Below are 7,822 nucleotides of genomic sequence, written 5' to 3'. Positions count from 1 at the left end.
GCATGCCGTTACTTCAACGCACGAAAGAAAGAAGGAATAAAAAGCGGGGAGGGTGCTGACCAGCTGGCGCGCCCCGAAAGGCAGGCCACCTGCCGCCCTGCACCACAAAATGGCCGCCGCGGGCCCGGCGCATTTCAAGGCAGCAGCAGTGGGGGCCGCGGGCGGGCAGATTTAGGGGGGGTGGGGGAGAGGGAGGCTTGTTTGCCCCCACCCCCGCTTCATCCTGATGAGATTTGTGCCAGATGCTGTGTTTCACAAAGTAAACACCCAGGCCCATCTTCTGACTTCGCAATTACGTGCGTATATTCCCCACATAATAAAACTAGAATAAAATCACTCCTCGCCCCCAAGTAGTAAATCAAGCAAATGGTGAATTAAGTTTGTCTGATGAATGTTGCTCTTTATAAAATTAAGCTGTTTACAACGCGTGGTTCATCTTCTTTTACATGTTTAATGATTTTATTGCTTAGTATTTGTTCTATTATTCCATTATTGTTCTATTATTGTGCGAGGAAGAGAAGCTAGATTTCTGTGCTGTGATTGTTAAAATCATCCTCCTTTCCATTTCTTTGAAACATTTGCATTTGCTGCAGTTTTTCATGATTATAAGCACAAAATAGACAAAATGTCGCTCTCGCATGCCCATCATATTTTTCCCTCTAGCTTATATGTAAATAGATGAGCAATTGATTTCCAAAATTTGGAAGAAGACAAGTCTGTGTTGTGGAAAATACAATTTTACACAAAACAGAAAGTTTCGTTTTGTTTTCAGTTTTAAACTTTTTGTAATAACATCGAATGTATTTCCGTCTGAAACATTTTCAAACAAGAACTGTGCTATATCTCCATTTCAAACCACTTTCATCTGAAACGCCCAAATGAAACCTTCATCCTCCCACTTAGCGAAGCAATTCAGTGCACATTTGCAAAATACTTCAGTCAACGTTAAACCAGATTTTGCAAGTAAAAGACCATTTCAGTTTTATGTTCTCTCTTATCTCTCTGTTACTATCACAGGTGAGGACTTAAAAGAAAAAAAGAAACTGGTGGCGCCTGCGGTGTCCTGTAAAACCGCCCGCGGCGGCGTCCTCAGGCTCAGCTGGCGGCCTTGAGGGAGGGCGGCTGCTGCGGCCGGCTGGTGCGAGGGCCGGAGGTGATATTTTGAGGGACACAGGTTTTCAGGAGACAAATCATCAGGAAATTCGTATGACAAATCACGCCGGGGAGACTCCTGGGCGGCGGCAGCATCCAGCAATATCCATCGTACATACATGGGGGTGGTGAATACCCCTTGCGCTGCCGGGTCCCCTCGCACCAAAGCCCCCAAGGCTGGCAATGAAAGGAGGTAACTCCGGCTCGCTGAGGAGGAAAGGCAGGCACTCCTGAGACCCGAGGGGTTACCGGAGGGCCGGGAGGTGCAGGCCATAAATAACACCAGTCTCATGAGGAGAAGGACACGGCCCTTGCCCTGCCTCCGAGAGCTACCGTCCTCTCGAGGTCTGCAACAGGTCACCTCTTCTCAGGACCGGCTGTTGAGCGACCCCATATGAGAAAGAAGGGGAAGGGGCAACGGGACCCGTGCGTGGCAGAAGGCACGGCTGCCTCATGGCTTTTGCAAGGAGAGGCTGACTGGGCAAAGTTTGGTGTGTACATGCCTGCACCGTGGTGGAGGGGTGTCCTCTGCCAGCGCAAGCACTCGTTGGAGCCAGCTCAGCGAGTCATGCGGACGGGGCAAACCTGGGTGGTTTGCTGTATTTCTGGATAGTATTTTTCCCATGCAGAAGCAACTCTTGATATGAAGGGACAAGGAAGTCCAATGTCAGCCAGCTGGCATGTCCAGGCAGTGGCTTGATATTATAACAACAGCAGGTATGTCACAGGTGTGTCTCAAGCAGAGAAGATGGAAAAACAGGGGAAGATGAGGACAGGCTTAGAGGAGGTAGGAGGATGGAGAAGAAACCAGACGCTGGGGATAAGGACAAACCCAGGGGAACATGGTGGCAGTGCTGTACAGCCTCATAGCCGCAGGTGAAAACCAAGGACTCAGCTGAGCACCGCAAGGGCGCCTGGGTCATCTGCAGGGGGGCGGCAGATGGGATGGCAGCCGCAGTTCGACATGGGGCTGCTGGGTACCCACATGCCCCAAAAGCTAGTGCCCCGGAGGACAGCTTACCCCAGGGGCAGCAGACTAGCTTGTGCAGGCATCAGGCGCGGGTTCCCCTGGAGCAAGGCAGACAGCGTGCTTCCTGCCACTCTTCCCTCATCTTCTCTTGCTGTGAGATCCCACTGCAGCAGGGTGATGGTGGCTTTGGAGGGAAGTGAAAGCAAGCGTTTGTTAACTGGCTGTTTTTTGTGATCTCTGCCAACAAATCTCCCTTAGGCCTCCTTGCTGCTGTAACCAATGAACCTATATGTATAGGGTTCAATGGAGACCAGTGAAAAGGACAGTGTGGCGAGAAGGCCTGCACGTTCCCAATCTTTTAAAGTTGTAAGTGGTTTTAAAGTTGTAAGTGGTGTATTACCATCAGCTTACTGTTGTATTTCACCCCATCAGAAAGGAGAGGCATAAAAATATTAAGAAGGAAAGTCAGAATTGAAATCTGTTACATCAAGTTGGCACGTCCCTTCTGTAACCAAAAGCTGATTCTGCTTCCGACAAAAGCATAGTTTTTATACATTAGCAAGCAATTAAACTGTTTTTTAAAAAGCCTGGAAAGATTTTTAGAAATCGAAAATATGCAAGTTATTGTAGCCTAAGGCTGGCATTAACTCACACAATGTTAATTTATATTTTATGTGGGTTTTATTTTTATACACCTGCTTTTCCTTGCAATTCATAAAAAACAGACTGATATCAAAGGAATTGCTCTGTCACAGAATTTATAATCTTAACTGAGAGGTTCAAATCAGTGCGCCTCATAATCTTTTAATCTTTTCAGATATCAAGGGCAATTTGTGTGTGGGGGGGTGTGGATTAAAAATATATAATCTTATTTTCTAATGATCTTAAAAATATTACTTATTAATTTTTTTCTTGATTGTTTTTTTAATCTGCTACATTTCCTGTTAGTCATTTACACAGTGCTTTTTTTTTAGTCCATTTTTATTAAATTTTATAAAAGAAAAGAAAATGTGAGGCTTACATAGCAGCAGGCCTGCATACCTCTCACAGCTGAATGAAGCCAAGAGAATGCAGTGTTTGGGGTTTCCCTTGCTTCGGTTCCCTTCTCACTTTCTCTGATGTTTTTAAAGCCCATAAAGTGCTCTAATTCAGGTTCAGGCTCACAGGTAAGCCACTACTTCCTTCAATGTCCCAGCAGGAGCCTTGGGTTCAACAGTGTTTCTAGGTCTCCAGGGAGGAAGACACAAGGAGCCCTGAAGAGACAGCACCCTCAGATCTGAGAGACAGAAAAGTGCCTCACATCACTCAGAAGAAATTCCTCTGGTCCATTAAGGAGTTGTGTTGATGGCTCCGCATCCCTGGATTAACTCCATTGACTTCTGTCATCTTACACGAGGGACAATTTTGTCTTTGAATAGTAAATTGCTAGCAGGAGTCTTGGGAGTGTACGAGCTTTTCTAAGAAGGGGACAAATGCAACCAGTTGTTATTTTGCTGCGTGTTTCTGCCTGAAGAAGATAGGAGAAGTATTTTCCTGTTAAATCAGCTTTGAATTCATGGACATTTGATTTTTCAAATGTTCTAATCAGACATTCGACTTCAAGCTCCCATTTTAGGGAAGCTGAGTAAACCTGACCTGTTAGTGCTTTACTTGCATTCCTGATACCATTGAGCTTGATGTGTTAGGGGAGGGGGGAAGAATTTAGGGTTTTTCCATAGCAAGGAATGGATTGAGAATCAAGCTTCCCACACATTAAAAGGCCACAGGCACGATCAGGGTGCCTCTAAAATGCAAGGCAAGGGTATAATTACCGTAGCATAATGATCAAACTTCTGCTTCTGCTGTGCTTCCCTTAGGAAAACTTCATTTGCTTTCTGTCTTAGAGGGTGGATGAAAACATATTCCCAAAGTGTTAGATTCTACTGAGTAGCTATTTCAAGGGAGTTCCAAGACTGGGATTTATACAACATCCAACTGCCCGTTTCACGCACCCTTTGGCCAGCCTGTGTACTCCCTAAAACTAGCAAATCATGTCTCCATTCATGCTTCATTCCCCTGCCTTCTCTTGAGGCTACTAACAAATGGTTTAGATCTGCAAGGCAGGGCAGGGTCAGCAGTACAAGTGTGTTCCCAACCACAACTTCACAGTTAACTTATGTGGAAGGTTAAGGCAGATGTTAATTTTCAAATGACCTGCTATCTTTGTATCACCTCTCTCCCTTCCCTCCAAGCAAGCAGTGCTATGTTTTTAATTCCCTAATGTGTGACCCAGCAGCCCGTATCATCTTACAGAGAGTGAATAGAAAGTGAAGGGCAGGCTGTGTGGTCACTGTTTTCAATATCCCTCCTGCTAGCCATTACATCATCCAGCTACTCTCTAAGAGGATTTTCAGCAGGCTTGGCTTCGTTATTAAAATAGTAATTAATTTTTTCCTCTTCACAAAACCCAAGGACCTTCAAATGGAGGCCTCAGGAGTGAGGGCAGTTTCCTTTTGAAAGTGGCCTTTCTAGAAGCCATAATCGGCTCTCCAACTTTACAGTACACATGTTCCCCAGTAAATGTGATTAAAGAGCCACACAAAAAACCCCTTGCAGAAAATTAATTCAGTTTCCAGAATAAAAAGTTTGATAAAGTTGTGCAATGCTCCAATGACAACACATAATAGAAGTGCAGAGTTTTATCCTCTTGAAGGATAAATGAGCGGCCAGAAAGGTCTGGTAGTTCCCAGAGTAAAAACATCTGCTACAGCTAATTCACTTTAGCTTTTGATTGTAAAATTCATTAGCCATATCAGGCAGCTGTAGTTTCAAACATGTTGCTAGGAAGTACAGTTTTACAGGCTGGGATGCCATTTGTTCTCCTCAGCAGTGGTGAGGTAGCACGAGTACCCAGTGAAATGCAACCTCCTACAATCCAAAAATAAGGGCTTGAATGATGGGGGAGGGTGGGTGGACAGGAAGTTTAATGCTAAATACAAAGAAGTGCCAAGCACCCTCAGAGCCACAGCGGCTGATCATTCCCATTGCCTTATCAATTCCATCTGAAAACTTCAGCCTTCCTACAAGCTTGGGAAGGAGCTTGCTTTGTGGATTATAAAGTAAACAACATGCACATACATAACGTGTCAGCATATTTCATTTCTGTATTCTACAGTACCTTTTTAGACATTGTAGTAAGTATACAGACTGAAGTAAATTTTATGGAAAAGTGTTTCCACATGTTGTTTACATTAAGAGATGAATCCAAACTGTATTAAAAAAATATATATGTACATAGATATACATATACATACATACATACCTATAGCTAACCTAAGCAAGGACAGACCAACATAAAACTGCATGTTGAAGGTATTTTATTCTTGTAAATTAATACTGACCTGTGAATTCGAAGATAAAATTAAGATAGCAAATATATCACTCCAAGCTTCTGACCATATCCTGTCAGCTTTCCTGGTGCACAGGTTTGCTTTCACCCATACACTGCTCATTGTCCTTGTAAATCATTTGCTAATAACAGGGATATCCCCTGTTGTTTGGACTCATTTACAAAGGCAGCTAAAATGAAGTGGGAATCAGGGACAGAAGAACTGTGCCTTTGTCTCCGTCAGACAATGACTACTCTACCCCAGAGGAACTTCCCAATTCCTATAGATATGGAAAAAGTGATTTTTAAAAATTATTATATCCCCTAAGATCAGTGATAGCCAACACGTGTTGATTCTCGAAGGCCAGAAAAACTGTTTAAACACCCATCAAATCATCACTGAGGTTGGTTACTGCTGCTGCAAAACTATCGTCCCTCAAGAAAGAGTGACAAACTGACATTTATGTTTCCTTTGCTTCCTTTTCACCAATCACAATGAGTTATGCATAACTGACACCTTACAGATAGGAGGGTGCAGGGACAATCAGCCTGGTGATAATAAATTCATTTTGATTAAAGTTGATTTCGGCATAACAACTTTTGTATTTTAAAGCTTTGACCACATAAGGTAGAACTTGTTACTGTCTGCATTCTGACATAAATATAGGGGAACTGTTGTAATTAGTTTGAGAAATTCACTCAGTTTTCCTTCTCACAGCCATTATATTTTGTCATTACTGAGAATGGTCAAAGCTTTGCTGATAGCAAGAGTCCAACAAGGACATTTTGACCAGTGGCAAGGATGATGGTAATGATGGGAATACACCAGTTTTTTGGATTCTTTTTTTTTTCTGCTCATTTCACCTGACCTATGTGCATTGTGAATACTGTTCCAGCTTTGCCCCTTTGTTTAGCGGAAAACACCAAGAAGATGCTGATTCAGGAAAACCTATGTTCTGAGTTTTGGGTTTCCCTTCCCTTCCCTTCTCTTCCCTTCCCCTCTCTACTCTCTTCTTGCATTTCATTTCATTTCATTTTCCATTTTTCTGACTAACTTCAGACCTATATTCACAGCAAATACATGCAATTGATGATCTGTGGTGGCTAATCCATGCTTGAAACGGGTGAAGTAATTTTGATTTTTCAGAAGAGATGTTCAGCTACATACAGAATCCAGAGAGATAAACTGCTATTCAAGGCATTGAAACATTTCTGTTTCTGAAAATTATCCACACAAATAAAGTATATGGTTCTATAGGCATTCCTCCCCATTTTTCAGCTAGCTTCCGTTGCTGCACATACATTTTATGACAGTAGTTTTTCATTGAGCCTTGACTCACATTTGCTTCCATTTCCCATATAGCATACTTCTTATGGTGATACTTAGAGTCCAGGTCGTCACTGCAGTGACTTTCCCTGAGTTCTTCACAACACCAAGAACTGCTGCGTCGCAGTTCCACTGACTCCTCCTGAGGCTTTCCCTAGCGAGGCGGCAGGGAACGTCTGTAGGCAAGAGTCTTCCCCCGTGGATCTCTCCTTTCATTTTATTCATGCTGTTCTGGGCACCACTCACAATCCATTCACTTTCTCAAACCTTTAATTCAGTATCACTATAACCTCTGCTATGCTTATTCTGTGACTAAAGCTATTTTATTCTCTTTAATTCCTTTAATAGTCTCAGGTGCGACTCAGTGGGTGCTGCATCGAAATAAATAACTAATTAACAAAATAAGTAATAAACCAAAGATTTGGTCCCACCTCTGGAAGCTCTGCTGCCTTACGTGACTATTCTCAACTTTGCTGGTTGCTTCTGACTTTAAAAATGGTTAGACGGTACCAGAGGTATCAGATCAAAATTAAGGAGGACTTCTCCATCGGACACATGGTCTTCTGTGCCTGTCGTCTTCTTCCTTAAAGCCCTGCTGGACACTGTATGCTTTAGGCTAAATAAAGGAGATAAAGAAAGAAATACATATTAAAAATTGTGTTGAGGACCAGGGATGGCCTTAATTCACAGTTCTCCTGAGCTGGAAAAACACACAGTGACTACTGCTGAATGGCACAGGTGGTATGGTCCAATACGCCACATTTATGCCATGGTGTCTCACAGCACACTTGCTTCAACGTTTTATAAAGTGAGCTCTCCTTCTTAATGCAAAATAAGATGGAAAGAGGATGGTTTTGGACTGAGTAAATTTCACCATATATAGTTCTCTACCATATATCATGCTAGTGCACTGAATGCAAGTTATCACTTTCCTCTCATGTTCTACATGAGGAGATTGGACACATTTAGTTTTAATTTCTGAGTCGTAAACAGCACTAAACCAAGG

General features: G+C 43.0%; 1 long non-coding RNA gene across 13 annotated transcripts in view; it reads right to left on the bottom strand.

The window, feature by feature from the left end:
- Nucleotides 1–1,169: 1,169 nt before the first annotated feature.
- Nucleotides 1,170–7,822, bottom strand: part of LOC104145931 (uncharacterized) — a 96,081-nt gene continuing 89,428 nt past the window's right edge. For 10 of the 13 annotated variants that reach the window (XR_011139010.1, XR_011139009.1, XR_011139015.1 and 7 more), the window contains one exon: nt 4,995–7,432. This is a non-coding gene — a long non-coding RNA (uncharacterized lncRNA). The other 3 variants (XR_011139011.1, XR_011139013.1, XR_011139014.1) reach the window with 3 other exon arrangements.

Source organism: Struthio camelus, chromosome 2 (genome assembly GCF_040807025.1).
Source record: "Struthio camelus isolate bStrCam1 chromosome 2, bStrCam1.hap1, whole genome shotgun sequence".
Lineage (NCBI taxonomy): Eukaryota > Metazoa > Chordata > Aves > Struthioniformes > Struthionidae > Struthio > Struthio camelus.
Note: the sequence above shows the minus strand (reverse complement) of the source record. Positions and strands in the feature narration are given on the sequence as shown.